The sequence below is a fragment of the Ceratina calcarata genome, unplaced genomic scaffold (assembly GCF_001652005.2).
Source record: "Ceratina calcarata isolate Rehan_Ccalc_2016 unplaced genomic scaffold, ASM165200v1 scaffold517.2, whole genome shotgun sequence".
Lineage (NCBI taxonomy): Eukaryota > Metazoa > Arthropoda > Insecta > Hymenoptera > Apidae > Ceratina > Ceratina calcarata.
Genome location: NW_017176301.1, coordinates 425,788 through 445,269, shown reverse-complemented (window position 1 = coordinate 445,269; position 19,482 = coordinate 425,788). Strand labels below are relative to the sequence as shown.

Genomic DNA, 19,482 nt, shown 5'->3' with positions numbered 1-19,482 from the left:
CGTTTTACGAGACTTTTACGCCCCTTCACCTGCCGATGCGGCTGACTGAAAGTCGTCAAATACCTTTGCACATTACCCGGAAGCGCCTTGGGCGTTGCGCCAACTCCTTCCAGCGATAAAAAATCTGCAACGGTTCGATCGTATATCAATCGTGTATCAAAAGCGGCCACTTTTATCCATCGATAGGTCCAAGTCGTTCACAAAGTTCCTTCCTGTTTATCATTGCTCTTTCCTAACGAGTCTCCAAACCCATTTAAATCGTAGCCACGACAAATAAAAGTGAATACAGAATTTCAAATAATAATCGTTGCGTCGTTTGATACAATTTTTGATAAATTATTTTAATTGATACTGCATTTCCCTCTGGTAAAAAGACTTTAAATTGTGAGCGCGTGGAAAAATTCCTTCGCAGTCGATCCAATCGTAACGCGGCATCTTAAAATTTCGAATTCTCTTACGCGGAGCGAGATCCCTATTACGAGCGGATTGCTCGAGGTATACTCGCGCGGCGAGGTACATAGGAATTACCGGGCAGATTATTCCCGGCACTCGATTGCCTGCCGATGGAAGCTGGTAGACAGGGTATCGAGCACGAGCCTCGGTGAAAATAGCGACCGCGTGATTGCTATTGGATTTTAAATTGCGGCTCCGCACGCCCTTAAGGGCTGTACTCGCGGAGAAACAAAGTGAGAATTATCATTCGCGTCTGGAATTTATTGCCAATTTCACTCGTACGTCATAACATCCTCCTATTCGCTTGGCGAGTATCGCGGCGAGGAAGTTCGCGGAGTACGTGTCGCGAAATTACCTGCAAACGTATTTTATTTTATTTTTAATGACGAAGCATCCTCGCCTTCGAGAGTCTGGATTTTTGTTCGATATTTAAAACTTTATAGAAATTGCTGTTTTATCAATGTTACGCATAATCTTTAAGAATTTCAGATTAAATTCTGTAATAACAATTTTCAAGTACACGAGTATACTCTGTGTTCGAAGCAATTATAATTAATTTAATGGACGCATCGATAAATGTGCGTAAACTATGATTACTAATTTCATCATTTGTATTTATAGTGCAGTCGCTGTTTACTTTCGGCTAGGCGATAAGTAGTATATTTTAGCTTGAAAATATTTGACGGTCTATATATTCGAGTGCAAACGTGAAATTGTACGTATCTTTCCCATCGCGTTTACGTAACTTTAACATTTCGTTCGGAAAACATTTATCGTAATTTCAAGACGCGTCGATTTTTCATTCAGCAATGAACTTGTTAATTTTTTTAATTTTTACTCAAAGTACGAAGCTACAAGTATCGAATGTTTGATCGAATTCTCAATAATTCATCATTTATGGGTATTGTTAACATTGGAGAGCTGGTTTTTAAATTCGATTATTCATCGTTCATTTACCACTGTTCCGGACCATCTGGGTCACGTTTTAATTTAGCTGCATCAAGGTCCGGGCTAGTCAATCAGACGTCTGTTTTCAGACATAGAAATAGGAACCCATAAACACCAAGAGGGCCGAGTGCCCGGCGTCATTACTCTCGATACTGAATCGAGCCACTCGACCTAATTACTCTACCCTGCAATATCACAAATCTCGTATATGCAACTACTCTTTCTCGTCGCTTTCCAAATTTTCGGAGCTCGCAAAACGACGACACAGCGACTGCACCCAAACGTTGCAAGCCAGAATTTATTTCTGCGTTTAATACAAGAGTCGATGTAAGATCATCGTGAAAGTTTTATCGTTTATTCTCACGTTTGTTGCCATCGAGTATGTCTCATTGAATACTACAAGAACGATCTGTCTTTTCAATCGGGACAAATATAATCCACAGTTAGTCCCGTAGTCCCGTGACTGTAACACAAGGCAAGGCGAACAGTCACGACTGAAAATGGAACTCCCCAAGTATGTAGTACAATGTTCGCGATGACTCAGGATCATATTTCTCGGTTAATAATTTCTAACAAACTTCTGGCAACCTCGTACTTAAAAGCCCAGCCGTACCATGAAAACAGTGGAGACGTTCCTGTGAGATTTAACATGAATTTTGAAATCTCAGATTATACATGTAATGCAACAATATAAATGTAAATAAAGTAATTAATGATGGCAATAAATACTACAGATCATTTTATGGTGAATAGGATTTTTCATGAATTATCATGAAATTTTAATTTTATTATTATATGCAATATTATTGTAATACAATTTTAATTTTATTATTATATACAATATTATTAAATGTAATCTTTCGTAGAAAGACGTTGCAATCATCTTAAATCTGAGAAATCGATAATTTTTCAATTACTGCAATCGAGAGTATCTGTAAACGAGCGAACGTTTAATGCGTAAAATCTTTCGAAACAAAGAGACTTGTCAGTAACAACAATCGATTCGTGACAAAGGAACGAGACGGGGAATGAACGTTGGGTCCAGACGTGCGACGACGAGCAACGTTGGTGATGTACGCGAACGCGTAACCCACTTTTGCAAAATTAGATTTCGCACGCGCGCAGAGGGACGCGGAATACTTAAGTACCTATATATGTATCACGGCACCCTGCTGACCGTTGCTTCGCGTACACCGCCTGACCCAGGCTGGGGAAACGCTGCGCAGATCTGCGTCCCTCGCGTGAGGATTAGACCGAGCCGTACACGTGCCGAATGAATCGGTCGTTTAACCCGGTTTTTGCACGTGGGGCAGAGGCGAGTACCCTGGAGACTCGTTTCAGGTGGTGACGCTACCGCGTCCCTTGATTCCTAATAAAACTGGAGCTTGAATTGAAGATTTCGTGCTGTAGAAAAATCGAATGTTCAGAAATGATAAACGGTGTATAAAAAAAAAGATAGAACATGGACAGTGCACGTTGCAACGCTTTGAAATTACCAAGAGCTTGCAGCAGCGATTTCACTAAGTATATTCATTTCGTAATTTTTATCTCGTTAAAAATACACGAATCGAACCGGGTGGATCAAAGCGTTAGGTAACATGGAAAAAAGAGCAAGCATCTCTCTCCTTAAGTGGATCAACCGATTAGGTCCTCGTCGTTTGATCCCCGCGAGCCACGTGGTTTCTTAGATGAAACGATCGATACGGATCGATCTAACGTCAATTACCTCGAACCATCCCGACGTGCAGCTTATTTTCGTCGTCGTTAACCTACGTGTCAGGACACGGGTTTCATTAACCGTCGTATGACCGAGGGTTCATCTGTTAGATGAGAGAGACTAATTCCTGTGGCAATGTGTGAAAGATAAAGAAATTTCTATTTAACACATGTGCTTTTTATTACTCAAATTATAGCAGTCAGAATTTGTCCATTTAAATTAAAGCGTGTTTCATCAGTAAAATACTGATTCTTACTGTTTCTCTTAACGTTGTGTTTTCTCGAGTCGTCTTCTTACGAAAAACGGGACTACAATGAGTTTTCTGTGCGCTAAGAATACACATCGTCTCGGTGCCATGCTGGTTAAAGCGTGTCTACGCGTCGTGGAAGTAAGCATTTTGCGCGACTCCACGAGTTGTACTTTCTTATTTACAGGCTGGTACTATGATAATTTTAATGGGACATTGATTATATTGTACATTAATTAGAACCATCGATTTTCCTAAAAAAATTGTACCACAGTTTTACTATTTGTGTAGATAAAAAAGTAACAGAATTAGAATGCACGTTCATTCGTAAATTTCTCATTGGAAATGGTAAATAGTAAAACTGTGATATTTTTTTTTTTAACAAAATCGATAGTTCTAATTGATGTACAATATAATTAATGTAATGTAAAATTGCAACACCTGCCCAGTATATTAAAGTCTCTTGAAACCTTCGATTTCGATGTCTGTGAAGTCGTTTCGAAACTGATGCCTAAGTTTCGCGAGTTTTTTATTGGACCACTGGCAAATAGGATATACCGTTGGCAAATGTTTGGATACCGATAAATACGCATTTGTCAGATTAGCAAGATCTTGTTTTATAACCAACCTAACCAACGTATAGTTTCATCTGTTACTTCTTACTTTACAAAGTATCCGAGAGAATCCTGAAAGATCTTATGAAATTAAACAAATCTTCAACGGAGTGAGCCTACCCGGATGGTTTCGGATAAGCTTTTTTATATTTTATAGTATCAGCAACGTTTTAGAATGCATTTTATTTTACTTGGTAGTTTGTTCACGTGAACCAACTGTCAGTTCAATGTTTGGTTACTCAAGTTATTTAAAAGGAGTTTCAACAATTTTTATATAAATAATTATTTACTCTTTTTATTTTTATTATTTGATATTTATTCGTATTAGAATTTTTCCTGTGCAAAACGAGAATTCGCACGTAAAAATCTAATACAGTCGTATGTACCACGTTTATACGTCATATCGGAGAATTCAGAAAAGTCGAAGCGACCGAGACGATGAAAATCATGTCGATTCAAGCTGATACCGATAATGATCGTCCGCGATGCAGTCGTTTCATAAGACGTCGCGCATCTTTTACTACCGGCCCACGTACAATTTTTTCCGATTCGGCTAGCCATTCCTCGCGCGAGCCTCTCGATATTCACGGCTCTGCGTGCCCTTATCGGGAACCAACCGGGGAAAAATGTTCACCCACGTGAATCCGTTTTTCTAACCCGTTCCCGGTGCGACTTATCGAATGATAAGAGGCCCGGCTATCGACCTGGGACGATTTCTACCGCAAACCGACCTTTTTCAACGCTCGTATCTTTCGACGCGACGTCCGATCTGGTTTATTTCGTGTTCCGATCTGAATATGCTATTTTTCCGATCGCCCCGCGCCGATTTTATCCGAGTTTACGAGTCGGCTTACCCGACCAAGCTGTTATTTCGTTATAGCAAAGAGTTTCAGATTCACGACTTAAAATTCTACAGATTTGTGTTGAAACGTTACATTTTTTTCTACTCGTTTCACCCGGTGTATGGAGATCGAGCCTGGAATCATTCGTTTTGTAACAAGAATTCTGTTTTACGTAACTCAATCTGAATTTCATTAAATATTGCCAGGTTTAATTGAAACTAATGCAAGACGGGTTAAAGCGAGTATCTTTATTCACTGTGTGTAGCTTGCCTCGGCAATCACGATCGCGTTAGTCTTCTTATCACGCTTGTATCCGTACTTCTTGCGTAGATCATTTTTTCCTTGTTCGCAGCTGCCAGCTGAGAATGGCTCTAAAATAACAATACGCTATCTCCAAGAAATGTCTAGCAAACTGAATCAAAATCAAGTACACATGGTTTAGTTCCATTGTAATATTATAATTATTTCGTTGTACTACGTCTTTCTTAAATCTTGTATATTATTTTTATTTTTATTATTTGATATTTATTCGTATTAGAATTTTTCCTGTGCAAAACGAGAATTCGCACGTAAAAATCTAATACAGTCGTATGTACCACGTTTATACGTCATATCGGAGAATTCAGAAAAGTCGAAGCGACCGAGACGATGAAAATCATGTCGATTCAAGCTGATACCGATAATGATCGTCCGCGATGCAGTCGTTTCATAAGACGTCGCGCATCTTTTACTACCGGCCCACGTACAATTTTTTCCGATTCGGCTAGCCATTCCTCGCGCGAGCCTCTCGATATTCACGGCTCTGCGTGCCCTTATCGGGAACCAACCGGGGAAAAATGTTCACCCACGTGAATCCGTTTTTCTAACCCGTTCCCGGTGCGACTTATCGAATGATAAGAGGCCCGGCTATCGACCTGGGACGATTTCTACCGCAAACCGACCTTTTTCAACGCTCGTATCTTTCGACGCGACGTCCGATCTGGTTTATTTCGTGTTCCGATCTGAATATGCTATTTTTCCGATCGCCCCGCGCCGATTTTATCCGAGTTTACGAGTCGGCTTACCCGACCAAGCTGTTATTTCGTTATAGCAAAGAGTTTCAGATTCACGACTTAAAATTCTACAGATTTGTGTTGAAACGTTACATTTTTTTCTACTCGTTTCACCCGGTGTATGGAGATCGAGCCTGGAATCATTCGTTTTGTAACAAGAATTCTGTTTTACGTAACTCAATCTGAATTTCATTAAATATTGCCAGGTTTAATTGAAACTAATGCAAGACGGGTTAAAGCGAGTATCTTTATTCACTGTGTGTAGCTTGCCTCGGCAATCACGATCGCGTTAGTCTTCTTATCACGCTTGTATCCGTACTTCTTGCGTAGATCATTTTTTCCTTGTTCGCAGCTGCCAGCTGAGAATGGCTCTAAAATAACAATACGCTATCTCCAAGAAATGTCTAGCAAACTGAATCAAAATCAAGTACACATGGTTTAGTTCCATTGTAATATTATAATTATTTCGTTGTACTACGTCTTTCTTAAATCTTGTATATTATTAGCGAAATATTGCAAATTTTCCCAGGTGACCCTTGGTCACGATTTGGATAGTCCGGTCTACTAAGTGAAGTGACATCATCCCGGGTCGATGCGATACCGTTGGTACAGCGTCTCTTGAACTAACGGGACGATTTATAGCCGCGCGTGGGAGAGTTTTATAAAGACCGATTATCGCGTATCCTTGTCCTTGTCCATTAGCCGACGCGATCCTACTTGGGCCCGAGTAAGTAACGTGCATCTAGGAGAGAGCGAGAAATCGCGTTTTAGCGAGGGATCGTAAAATTTTCGCGTACGGAGTAATGAGCGGACAAGTGGATCGTAAACCAGATTCAAGTCTCATTCCACCCTCGCTTAACAGAGCTTATAAACCAGTGCGCACTCGCGTATAAATTGGGAATAAAAAGACGAGGAATGTAAAAGAATAAAGAAATCTAAATATTAAGGATGTATTGGCTATACAGTCAATCCGAAAAGTTTATGCACTTTAGAAACGCATTTTTTAAAAAGAAATCAGACGTCGGAAAAAAAATTTTCGATTTTTCCGACATTTTTCCAAGGGGTACCCCTTCTTTTTCTAGTATAACAATTATTCTAATCATTTCATAAGACTGAGAGATCTCTATTTATATTTTAATATACACAATTTTGACTTTGTAAGTCGTTTAAGCTTGTAATACGTTTCATCTGTTCATTAATTCTGAGAGGACTCCGGCTTAATTGCGGCGAACGTCTGTTTAGTTATGGTTTCGTGGGAAAGGCACGTGTCAAACATTTGCTGTGGGTTTAGCGTTCAATATGCTAAAGAAGCATTTCCGGGCGCGTTTATGATGTCTGACGTGAGCTCGTAAAAGTTTTAGGATAATAGAGGCGCCAGAGCGACGACGAAGCCGCGTAGAAAGTAATAAGGAAGAAGAGGAACATGAAAATGTTGCTTTCACAATGCAGACACGATGCATAAAACAGTTTTTTAAGCGCGCCTAGCAACGCGTCTGGTAATGGGTTCAATCTTCGAAGTCACATAAAAGCTAAGTGCGCCACGATCGACGTAGTTCATGGGTTTCACTGTCGCAGAACACTGATTTTAAGTAGCTACCTCTAGAATTAGTCAGGGATTGTGAAATAAAAATGCCAAGTTTTCAAGGATTCGACTTGGAAGCGCTACTCACCCAGGTCTCACAATGGGCCTCGTACTTAATTCATCTTAACGATCGACACGCTCTAGCGAAGTGCAACATTTAATTAATCGTGCTCGTTGTTGCGCACGAGATTTAATTAACAAGCGCGATATTTCAAAGTTTATCGACAATCAATAAACACGAGCTCTTAACATTCCCGTAATCGGACCGATAAAAGTTGGAAATTCATTCCCGAAGAGTTCGTTCAGCCCTCGTCCGGCGTGAATGATAAAACATTATGAATCTGTGATTCGAGGTACTTTCGTTCTCCTCGGCTCGTTCACGGCTCGTTCACGGCTCGTCGATAGTATAAATGAGTCTTTAATCGAGAATCAACGTTCAGTCGGAACTGGAATGTTACTGGCGAGCATTAATTCGTATGAAAACTGGTTTTGCCATCCGTGTGGTTCTCTCGTTTGATGGAAGATAAGACATTTAATATGAAAACTGACTAATTACTCGCAGTTCAGTAAATATTTAAATGTAAAACTTTTAGAATTTTTGTAACATTTCAAATTTTGCTTTCTTCAAGTAAATGATCAAATTAATACACACTCTCGTCAGGAGTGTATAAATAATATATAAATGAACAACAGTTTTTTAGAACACGTGGCTAATCAATTTTGCAGCTTATTGACTATCTTAATTAATCGATCATAAGGAAGTAGAGAAGAGAGAATTTCGCCCTGCTGGAGCCCACATTCGAATTTCATACATTAACGACGATCGCTGTTATTACGAATCGTTCCTATTAAGTTTACGAGACTCGGTTGCGTCACTTCTTGATTAACGCATCGCGAGGTCTCGCAACTATTTCTAAGCCGCTGGTAGCCGGCAGAGTCTCCGTTTCCATTTAACAAATGGGCTGCTTGTAAAACGGTTTCCCTTAGGCCTTAGATAGATCGTCGATCATTCTATTAGCCTGATCAATCTTATTTTCACCTTAAAGCGATTTGAAGTTTAAGTAACTGGTTTGATCTCCTAATAAGACTCGTTTACAGCCTCCCAGTCGTGTTTGATTTTAGTGTAATTAGATTAGTTCTGTCGAATAATGTTTTCTAATTATGCAGGTGGACTTAATAAAGTAAATTTTCTTACATCTTAAATCTGACGATAAGATAAATGAGCGTAAAAATTGCTGTCTTTTCTTATCACTTATTAATTTGAAAAACAAGTCATTTTAACCCTTTCAGGTATACGTCAATGGCCGGTAGTTCTAATGTTAATAGACAGTTTTACTGTCACGACATGATCATTTTTTTATTATTTTTTAACACTAGAAAGACTGAAACTTAGTATATACCTATATTACCCAAAGCAGTCAAAATGACTGCATTGTGAAAGAATAATGTGTAAAGAGATTTGTCTAAAATTAATTTTTAATATTTTTTATATTATTTACAGTCATATAACAAGTTATTAGTAAATGTTAACAATAAAAAAAAAAATTTACTTCACTTGGGAAAAAATAATTTATGCATTATTATTTATACATTTGCCCAAAACCAGTCAAAATTACTTCCTTGGGTAAAAATTTGAGTTAATGATTATGTTTTTTATATGATGTTTATCAGATCGTGAACGATATTAAGCGTGAGTTTGGAAAGTGAATGGGATCTGAGGAAATCATCATTTGCGCTCTAGTTCTGTCAGCCTGTTGATCGATAGTGTAGGAAGTTTGATAGTTCACGTGACGCGGACATTACAGTAGATTTATTATGTTACGCAAGAGGCATATTATAGTGAATTTTTCTTCCTTTTCCAAAGTTGCCCGACAGTCAAGAAATCATGCAACCTTCTCTCTTCATTTCTTTTGGAATAACATTTAATTCATAATCAGACTCGGACAAGTTGTTTCCACGTTCCACTCGATTTGTTTGCTTCACGCACATTTCTCTCCCTTGGCTGTTTCAATTACGACTAGCGTATTTTTTCTTATATAAACAAAATATCAGGAAGAGCGTCGCGTTGTTTGCGCACACAATTTTCATTTACTCAAATCTTGCTTATATTCGGAAAGTAATGACGCAGGAGCGAAGCGTCGATGGAATCGTCAGGAAGCTGATGCTGTGTTTGCGCACACGTTTCGCGAAAACACGACCGATCAACGGCCATTGGAAGCGGAGCGTGCTCTCTTTCACGGGTACGCAATCACCGCGGCGCGGCGCCTCGTCATCGGGATCACGTACGATTTACAACGCAGAGGCAGCCGAGAAGACAAAGATGATTGTAATACGATTTGACTTAACGGCTCGTGACTGAAATTCAAACAGCCACCGAGTCTTGTCATATTTAAAATAACAATCGTGACTCATGAATAACTCCTCGATTTTCTCTTGTTTAAGAGGCTAACGCGTGCGATTGTTTATCGATCCCGGTTCGTAGGTGCGCGTAGAAATCGGCGGGGCTGCGATCGAACGTTGCAATTTTCGCGTCACTTGTTTATTTTCGACCGATCGTTAAACTTTCACCGTAATCGACTTACCCGGCCAATTATCGGTTTTTATTTATTTCTCCGTAAAGCCTGCGTCATTGCTTTCTTTTAACCGAGTAATTTTTATCAGGTCGAGTCTGGTTAACGAGTAAATTAAACGATTGCGAAGTAAATTCTCTACTCTTTTATGCTTCATTAAGAACGGAAACATGAAATCCATGAGATGTACATAATTATAGAAAAATTATCAATCTTACACTCGCGGCGGCGTGCGCATATTATTTCTTTCTAAATTACATATCAGGGATCAGGGATGATTCATCAGTTCAGGCTCGTCAATCTTTTTAATTAAAGGGTCCAAGGTTCCCGCCGCCTTTTTCACTCGCCCCCTCGAGGTGTCTTGCACCTCGTCGCTGGCTTCTTTATATGCGAACCGAGTGTTTATTCTCTCGCCGGTGAATAGAAAGTGAAAACGCTGGCACATTGGTGCATGTAACTGCATAATCGAACCGGTTGATTGATAGTTACGGGGACCGGATGGCGGACGGTTTATTTACTTATCGGCTCGTTATAGACTCTTATACTCGAGTAAGAGCAACGAGAAGCTTCGTATACCTAAATCCGGAAGAGAAACGTCGTTTCGAGTTTCCTTTGGACCTCGTAACAGGTAACACCGTTTCCTGGTCTATTTTTCGGAAACTTTTTTTACGACAGAAACGCGATAATTATTCATATGAGAATTTATGCAACTGAAGCCTTATAGAAGACTTAATTATTTCTACATATGATATTTGATCAAACGTATAATACAATTAAGGTTGTATGAACCCTTACATAAAAACAATGAGAAAGCATTGAAATTTTAACAGTTATTAGATATTACATTAATAAAACACNAAATATTAGAAATTATGGATTAAAAATTCCTTACAAGGTGGAACAATTTTATAAACCTTACTCCTCTGTAATTGTTTTTTTTTTCTAAATAGTTCATTGCTTGAAGTCAAATTTTAACATCTTTTTATTGCATGTCTTAAACTTTTGGCAGAAATCTTACAACCTTAAATTGATATCATCGATGTTAATTAATCAATTGTGACTTTCAATTATTAATAACTAAAGGATTATTCAGCCAATAAAGATATCAAGAATTCTGATCAAAAAGAACGTCAGAGTCGATTCCGACACGCCTAGACAGTAGACTTCAACCTCTGTTAGTCTAAATCTTTTTTCTCTCGGTCAAGCAGACTAGAAAAAAAATCAGTGTTCCACGGATCCGAAGCTTCGAGACAAAACGAAGGAGCATTTTGTTAGGTCGAACAGCCTGTGCCTTTCTCTTTGATATCGTAATTCTTTTATTTTCTCCCTCGACCGATCTCCGTTTTCACGGTTATTGTGTTTAATTAGTCGGTCGTACGTCATCGGCCAGATTATTACTATACTCTTGGTAAGTTCCGCGAGGATCCTGCTTCGACCTCGGGGACAGGAACGAAATAGACGACTAAAATTAGACGTGTCATGTTTCAAAGATATTTTTCGACGTTTCGCTCGTTTGCGTTTTTCTTCTCCGTAACAAAGTTCCTGGGCCTCGTGTCATATTTTTCAGACGTTCAGAGAGAGCCGCGGTGTTGCTTTTGATGAGAGATTTCTTTATGATCGGTACCAGCAACTTTTTATTCAATTTCTCGTCCTCTTTTTTTCTGCTGGGATGTACCTTGAAAGTTCTTTGAAGAATTTAACATACGTTTGACACAATCGAGTTTCGTATTTCGTAAAAGTTCATTTAAAAAAATTATTTCATACTGAATTATCGCTTGATTCAACTTATGAAAATTAGTATTCAATCGTGTTATAAACGAATTCTAGAAATCGATATTGTTTTAATTAAGACGCTCGGTTGAATAAATGGCAAGACAGAAAGTGGGTATAAAATTAAATGCGTGAAACGTGCGGTTAGCGAAACGAAAACTAATATGTATGCAACAAGTGGATATAAACTTGCAATATTTTCCACGGCAAACGGACCGGACTTGGCGGATCAAACGCAGAGCGCAGCTCCGAAACGGTCTTCGGCAAAGGGAAAGAGGTCCTATAAACTGGAAGTGGACACAAAAATGAGAACGTGAGGGTCCACTAAATCGGCCGTCGAAATTTACTAGGCTCTTTAGTCGGCCGGTGACACGGCAAGATTTTAAGTAGAGCTTACCACCCGGGCGTGCCATAAATTCGGCGGCGTATACTCTTGCAATAAAACAGCCCCGTTTGCAAACCTCGAGGATCATCGGTATGGACCGTGGACGATACTCTGGTCGTCCGATCTCCAACGGGACTCGATAAATTCGCGGTGTTTATCGAACAAGTCGAAATTCTCTCGATTGTTATTCGTGGCATTTCTGCAAATTCAATCTTTCTCGATTGACACGAACAAAATTCACGATTGAATCTGTATAATTCAGTCTATTATAGAGACGTACATATATTTAGAGTTGTATGAACTCTTACGTAAAAACAATGACAAAGCATTGAAATTTTGCAAGTCTATTAAAAAAGTTACATCTTGAATTCTTATGTCGAATGACAGAATTTTGATTTCATTTATGAAAAAATATGAATGCAACAATGACAGAATTTTGTAATTTTGTATAATTTTTAATACATGATTTAATAAATAAAAAGACAGTTTGAAAAATAGTTTTATAAGATTGCCATTGAAGATGAAGTACAAACGATTATGCGTGTAAGTACCATGAGGGTATTTATAGAAACGAACAACAGCTACGTACGAAGAAATGTTTGTACAGTTTAAAAGGGACGAAGGAGAGTTTAAAGAGGAGTGAAAGGTATTATTATAATGATCTGGGTGTTGCTCTTCATGGGTGGAGCCTCTTACATGGTTTTGTCACGTTCTCACAGGAAGCAATTACATTCACCAACGCGTACTCCTCACGCACAGGACACCGATTACCATTCTTACGCTATTGTAACGGGGTCTGCAGTAATAAAGGAAGCTCTTCGAGCATTGCCCAGCCACTTTTATGCATAGAAAAAGTCGATTACGTATTCAGGATAAAAAACATTAGCGAGTCTACAGTATTTACTACTCACTAGATAGAAGTAGGTGTCAATCGTCGATAGTTCTAGTGTTAAATCAATTGATCGGTCTCGAAATACTTCATTTAAATCGTACACTTGTACATGAACAAGGCCTTAACTTTAGGATGTACAGACTTACTTGCAAGTATCTGTCGATGTCTTTAAGTACGACAGGGGTCTTGTAATTAAACGTGTCAGAGAACTTGTGTTCGCGTCGATAGCGTTGAAAACGAGTGATAACCGCGCCGCGAGAAGTCTTCCAAGCGAATTTCTCAAGGTTAAGCCGATAACATTATTTTAATAATACACGTTCCGTTTTACTTGCTAAATTGCGTGCTGTTTTTTTTTCCCGGATCGAATTCTTTACACATACAATATTCTTTCGTGATTCTTTCTCTGTTACGTACTTTCGATATTGCTAAATAGGATTCATTATAAATATGAGATTCGAAACGCCGATGAATAATTTTTAATTTAAAATTACGAATAAATTGACGACTGATCAAACGAAGAAACGAAGAGCTGAATGAAATATCCGAAACGTACATCAATCTTAACGCTGAATCATTGCCGATATACCGGAACCGAGTTCGCTGACAATGAGGATATACGAAGGAACAGGTTTTCGCGGGATTTCCAATTAAAAGGACTTCTCGCGGATGAAAATTGTAGACACGTCGTATTCCTTCGGGTCCATCGGGTAAAAATTGCCTCGATTAATTCCTTCTATTATATTACACATTTCTACCAAGGACGGCGAGTTCCGCGGAGGAACTGGTCTTGCCGGATCGGGGATCCGACGACGGCGCCGCGTTCCAAAATTTTTTGGCCGATCTTTTTTGTCGGAAGCTCGATCGAAAAGGAACCGCTCGCAAGCTTCCTGGCGGGCGCTCTCTCTCTTTCTCTCTCGTCGAACAAAGATTCGATTTGACATCGTCTCGCTTTGTAATTGGCGAATCACGCCAGAGAATCCTCTCCATTCTAGGAATCGCTCGGAATTCTTTCTTTATCCATCTTACGTCTGATTCGACGTTCACACTAGAACTACCGGCGATCTTGGAACGTCGAAATGTACAGCTAGTAACAACGAAATTGAGCCAGCTACGTGCATGTGTTAGTCTCCCCTAGGGGGTGAAAATTCAAAATGAGTAATAAGTCAACATCTTACTTTTTCGAAGCTCGATCTCGCATTGATATTGTTGGATTTTAACATAATTTTGACGCGTCAAAATAAAAATAATGTTAACGTACGCACATTACCACCACCTACATTAAAATTCTTTTTATTTTGACGCGTCAAAATTATAATAAAATCCAACAGTACCGATGCTAGATCACTCTCCCCACAGAGGGAATTGATTCGATCAAAGCTGTAAACTACATACATTCGAAGTCGGCTTTACATGGTCGGAAGGGAACGTTGTTAACAATTGGGTCAGCCGTGGGCTTCGTTTAGTCGTCGTTAATGAATTATGCGGCTTGCACAATGTTCCCGAGTGCTCGCATGCCGGCTGATTAACAGCAACACCTTTGGATCCTAGATTATGTAAACGCGTCGCGAACGAACGAATGAACGTCGTTAAAGAAATTTATCGGATAACGAACGAATTTGCAGTAAAAAGAATTAGGCTCGAAGAAGCGACGGGCTCGGATACGTTTAATGCTTACTTTACGGTCGTTTCGTCACTTTTGTTTGAATCCGTGGAAAGTTTATGGCATCGGTAGTTTGATGGAACGTCGTAAAGTGTAATAAATAAAAGTGCAAAGTTCAATTCTTTATTCCGATGTCGTATGAAATTACGTGGTTTTCCGTTTTGTTAGGAGAAAGTTTATTGCAAATTATAAATTATTTTTAAAGCGATTGTATATGAAAGATATACATACATACATATATACATACATGAAAACGAGGATCGAATTTATTAATTTTACGATACGCAGTGATCATTATTAAGATTCGGACACGCTTCAAAATAGAATAACAGTGGATAAATGGGTGTAAATCAAAATCGGTAGAAGCATACAAAAGTTAGATACATCGAAATATGTAAAAATCCTCTAATTTATCTCAATTATGAATCAAAAATCATAAAAAACTGCGATTTTTTAAAATTCTTAATCGTCTGTAGCTCAGAATAACTAACCAATTTTCATGAAACTTATTGTTAGATCTACAAGCGGGATGTATCAAATTTTTGTTTGAGACCCCACTAAAAAAACGCAACGCTCACTTCTTTCCTCGCGATTGGCGAGCAATAAAAAATGTTGACCAATTTTTTTGCTCATTACATAAACTCCTAAGATTTCACAAAAAATTATGCTATTTGCTTCGATATTAAAAAAGTTATTCTATTTTCGAATGTTAATAGGAGTCACTGTAGCTCGAGAGAATGCTGCATGGTTTCCGGTGATCAGACATTTGCGAACGGGCGTCGAGGGTGGCGAAAGCCAGACTGTAATTCGAGTAGAGTAGAGAAAGTGAAACTGTACTTCAAAGCGAACGTACTGGTCCTCTGTCTCTGAGGGTAGCGATCTGTTTCCACATTCAAAACGTGTTGCAAACAAAAAAGAAGTGCGATACGTGGACCTTGTGACATTGTTATCAATCTGGTTTATTAACACGATTAATGCGAAATGTACAAATTACTTGTAACGTTCAGTGTGCTCGAAAGTAACGACAAGTTTGTGACTTGTGAGAATTGCAGAGTTGAGATAATTATAATTTCTTATCTGTGCGCGTATCTGAACAACCTCGATGCCATTTACGGTGGCTCCTATTAATAATTGTTTGGTCCGATATTGAAAAAGTCGTTCCGTCTTGAAACGTTTCCGAACAATAATCAATAATAGATTCTTTTGATTCTCGAAAGTGGAATCACAATTCGTCTCGAGCCTGCGAATGAAGAAATTATGAAAAGAAGAGAGTTATGAAAAAAAATGAAGAGGAAGCTATCGATCATAGGCGATCGCGGATGGAATGATCGAAAGGAAAAGCTTGGCGGTCATCGAAAGGAAAAGCAAGAAGGGAGCGCGGCGGATCAGCTGTGCTCGTCGAAAGGTCGATGAGTCGTTCCAGGCAGCGGTGGATTTCGAGGTCGTTGCCAGCAGCGTTGCGTTCGAAAAGGCAAAAAGAGAGCGCGTACGGGACGAACAGGGACGGAGACTGACAGCGAGCGAGGGCGGATGGTGCCTGGCGAAGGGGGCGAGGGGAGACGAAAGAAGGAGAGAGAGAGAGAGAGAGAGAGAGAAACGGCGTTCTTGCCAAGAGTTCTCGGTAACCCTGAAGTCAGTCTTTGTGCCATCGGATAGCCAACCGGAGGAGGTGCACGCCTGCCTGCAGGAATGCAAATCGTGAATGCACCGGGCGTACGACGCGATTCTTTTCCTCTCTCTAGCCTGTCCAGAGCTTTCAGGCCGTACCAATGATAGATAGCCACCGATAGAAACCATTCGATTCGATCCGATTCACCCGGGGAGGAAAGGGAGGCTAGATGTTGAAGGAGATGTTCAGTAGAGGAGGATTGATGATGGAGTCGTAGATATCGTTAGAACGCTTGGTACCGGCGACTCGAGCTGTTTGTTTCGACCCTCGGAGCTGGTCAACTACTCTGAACCACGTGCATACACTTCAAATACTTCGGATGTTATTTCGTATTAGAATTTACGAAATGCCTGAGGGTGCAAATCGATGGTCATTTAAAATGAAACTACGTACCGACAAATGGAAAATAGGAATATAACACGAAGGGAAGATTAGTCAGTCTTCCCATTGTGCAAGCTTCGGATAGTCATATTCTTTATGAGCAATAACGCCCGGGACGATCTCGAAACACCTGACGACCATTCGATCTGGAGAAGAATAGCAAACCGGGTAGAATCGATTTGCAATCATCCATGCTACGTTACTATTTTCATTTTGTTGAAAACTAGAAAAATGTGCCGTTTATTACACACTGACTTAATAACGCATATATATGCTCAGTTTTCCTTTTATGAAGAACAATAGGTATACAAAGCAATAAGTACTGGAATAATGTAGTAATGATTTGATTTAAAAATAGTCTGTCATACAGTCTTAGCAGAATAAGAAGTAATAAAAATAGTACAACTATCTTCAAGATTGTATGAACCCTCAAAATGTTAGAAATTTTTCATTCTCATTTCGAACGACAGAATTTTGATTTCATTTATGAAAAAATATGAATGCGACAATGACAGAATTTTGTAACTTTCTGTAATTCTTAATACATGATTTAAGAATATTTTAAACCTTTTCATTACATGTCCTTAACTTTTGGCACAGAACGTTCATAGAACGTTAATATTAATTACCTTTTAGTTTGAGGACTCATGAAACATACGTTGGAATTACAAGAAGAATCCTTGGAATCGTAATTGTGGTAACGTGAGAAACTCAGTTCAATACCAGCTCTCCCTTTTCTGTAAAAAAGGCAGCCTTCTCTTTTTCTTATATAGAAAAATTCAGCTTGTACACTGGAGCACGGCGTGCCATAGAAAAATGAAGATTTCCTTAAATGCGAAAAAACGATCCATAAAATTGTACTAAACATTCCCGACGCCAATCGATTAGAGAGAAAAAAACTGGTACATTAGTTGAAACACCGTGTTGACACGTTGAGGACGGTCATTAAATGCAACAGGTCCCTGCTAATGGCAAGATCCGACACCATTTACAAAATCTGGGTTAAGAACTATGTGGGTAGTCAAGGGCATTTTTAAAAATTCATTTAAGGATCTATTAAATAAATTCTCGTACATTGCAAATAAACCTTTTTTCTATAATTGAAATGCGTAATTAAAGCAATGTTTAATACAAGAAATAAATTTGCTTAATCCCCGCATGTATAATTAAACGAAAGAATTGAGACCGATGGGAAATATCACGGGAGTATTCTCCGAGCGCGAGTGCGAATGCAAATTGAATCAGTAGCATGCGTTCTTCGAACGCGCTCTGGAAATATTTAACAGTTATTTTAGGCGTGCGATAAAAGTTTCTGTCTAATTTTAAGCTCTTGATAAATTCTGTTACGCATACTATTTGCGTACAGCTTACGTAAGTATTGCCGGCTTACATACGCGGACTTCTTCATCCGAAAATCACTATCAAAACTCGAACTCACTCCCTCGCCTATTATTAGAAATTTTCGCAGGCAATTATAATCTATATAGTTCGATTGGTCGGTTCGTCGTTGATGGATTTAGACATTTCTTTTTCTTTTCTTTTCTTTTTTATTTCAACTTATGTCTATTGTTACTACATCTTTACTATATTTTTTCTATTGTGTTCTAATCGGCTCTGCCCCTGAAATAAAATATTATTATTATTATTATGCGCCGTTTAGTAGAATGGTAATATTAAAGGAAAAGAATCAAGGAAAGTGTAAAATCACTTCATGTTCAAATATGCATTGCGAAGTATTAAGAATTAAATGCCAAAGTATAAAGGAATCGTCTCCATGTTTAATTTCGTTTTCCTTCGGTTTCGGAGAAAATGTCGTACCCTGAATTTTTCGCACGTTAAAAGAAGCTAACAGATGAAAGAAAACAGTGGATATAACGGAAACGGTAAAGGGAAACGGCAGGATCGACAATGAGACGGATTTCCAGCTGGCTAATAACTTTTACTCCTCCTACCCCTGTGCGTGTCGTGAAATACGCGCGCGGACACGCGCACTGATTGTGAGTAAGCTTCTGAATGAAACGCGCAACGCGCCGAGCAAGGTATCCGTAAAGGTGAACTTGTTTTTTTACCCGAGGTGGTTTACACACCGGAGTGCCCGTTTACGGTCGTCGTAATCCGAGCGACGACTGAAGCCCCGCGCTGTCTTTCGCTGCTCGATAGCGAATGTACGTATCTGGACACGATCTAAAAATCTATTAAATCGAAACAGTTCGATGAATCTAGTTTCCAATAATAGCAAAATGTTTCAATAAATTCTTTTTTCCAGACGTTAAATGCTTTTAGGCAGGCAAATACATCATTAGAGTTTGAAAACATTCGATGGGATACTCTTTTTCAAAAAAATTCCCAAAGATCGCCTAAATTTTAGAACACTTGAAATTCGATTCGATTGAAACTTGTTACTGTCGCGATTTCTCGTTGGATTGTACCTTTTACACATCGTCTAACTTATGGACTGGTGTGTACGTAGGTACATACTTGCATCAGAAGTTCCTTCGCTTTCTTATTTTGCTTCCTTTGTTCCGTTCCTGCAGCTGCTTTTCTATTTACGAGCTTGTGCACGAATGCAGTTTTACGCAGAGTATGTGGAGCAACGCTTATCAACCTCGCCAACGTTTTTCGATCGAATCAATAGGAATTATAATTAATCAAAAGAAGAATAGCTTATAGTACATAATACAAGAATCATTAATATTAGAG

General features: G+C 39.0%; 1 protein-coding gene across 1 annotated transcript in view; it reads left to right on the top strand.

Annotated features, from left to right (window-relative positions):
* Positions 1 to 19,482, top strand: part of LOC108628316 (A disintegrin and metalloproteinase with thrombospondin motifs 9) — a 106,039-nt gene that overhangs the window by 44,363 nt on the left and 42,194 nt on the right. The window lies entirely within an intron of this gene.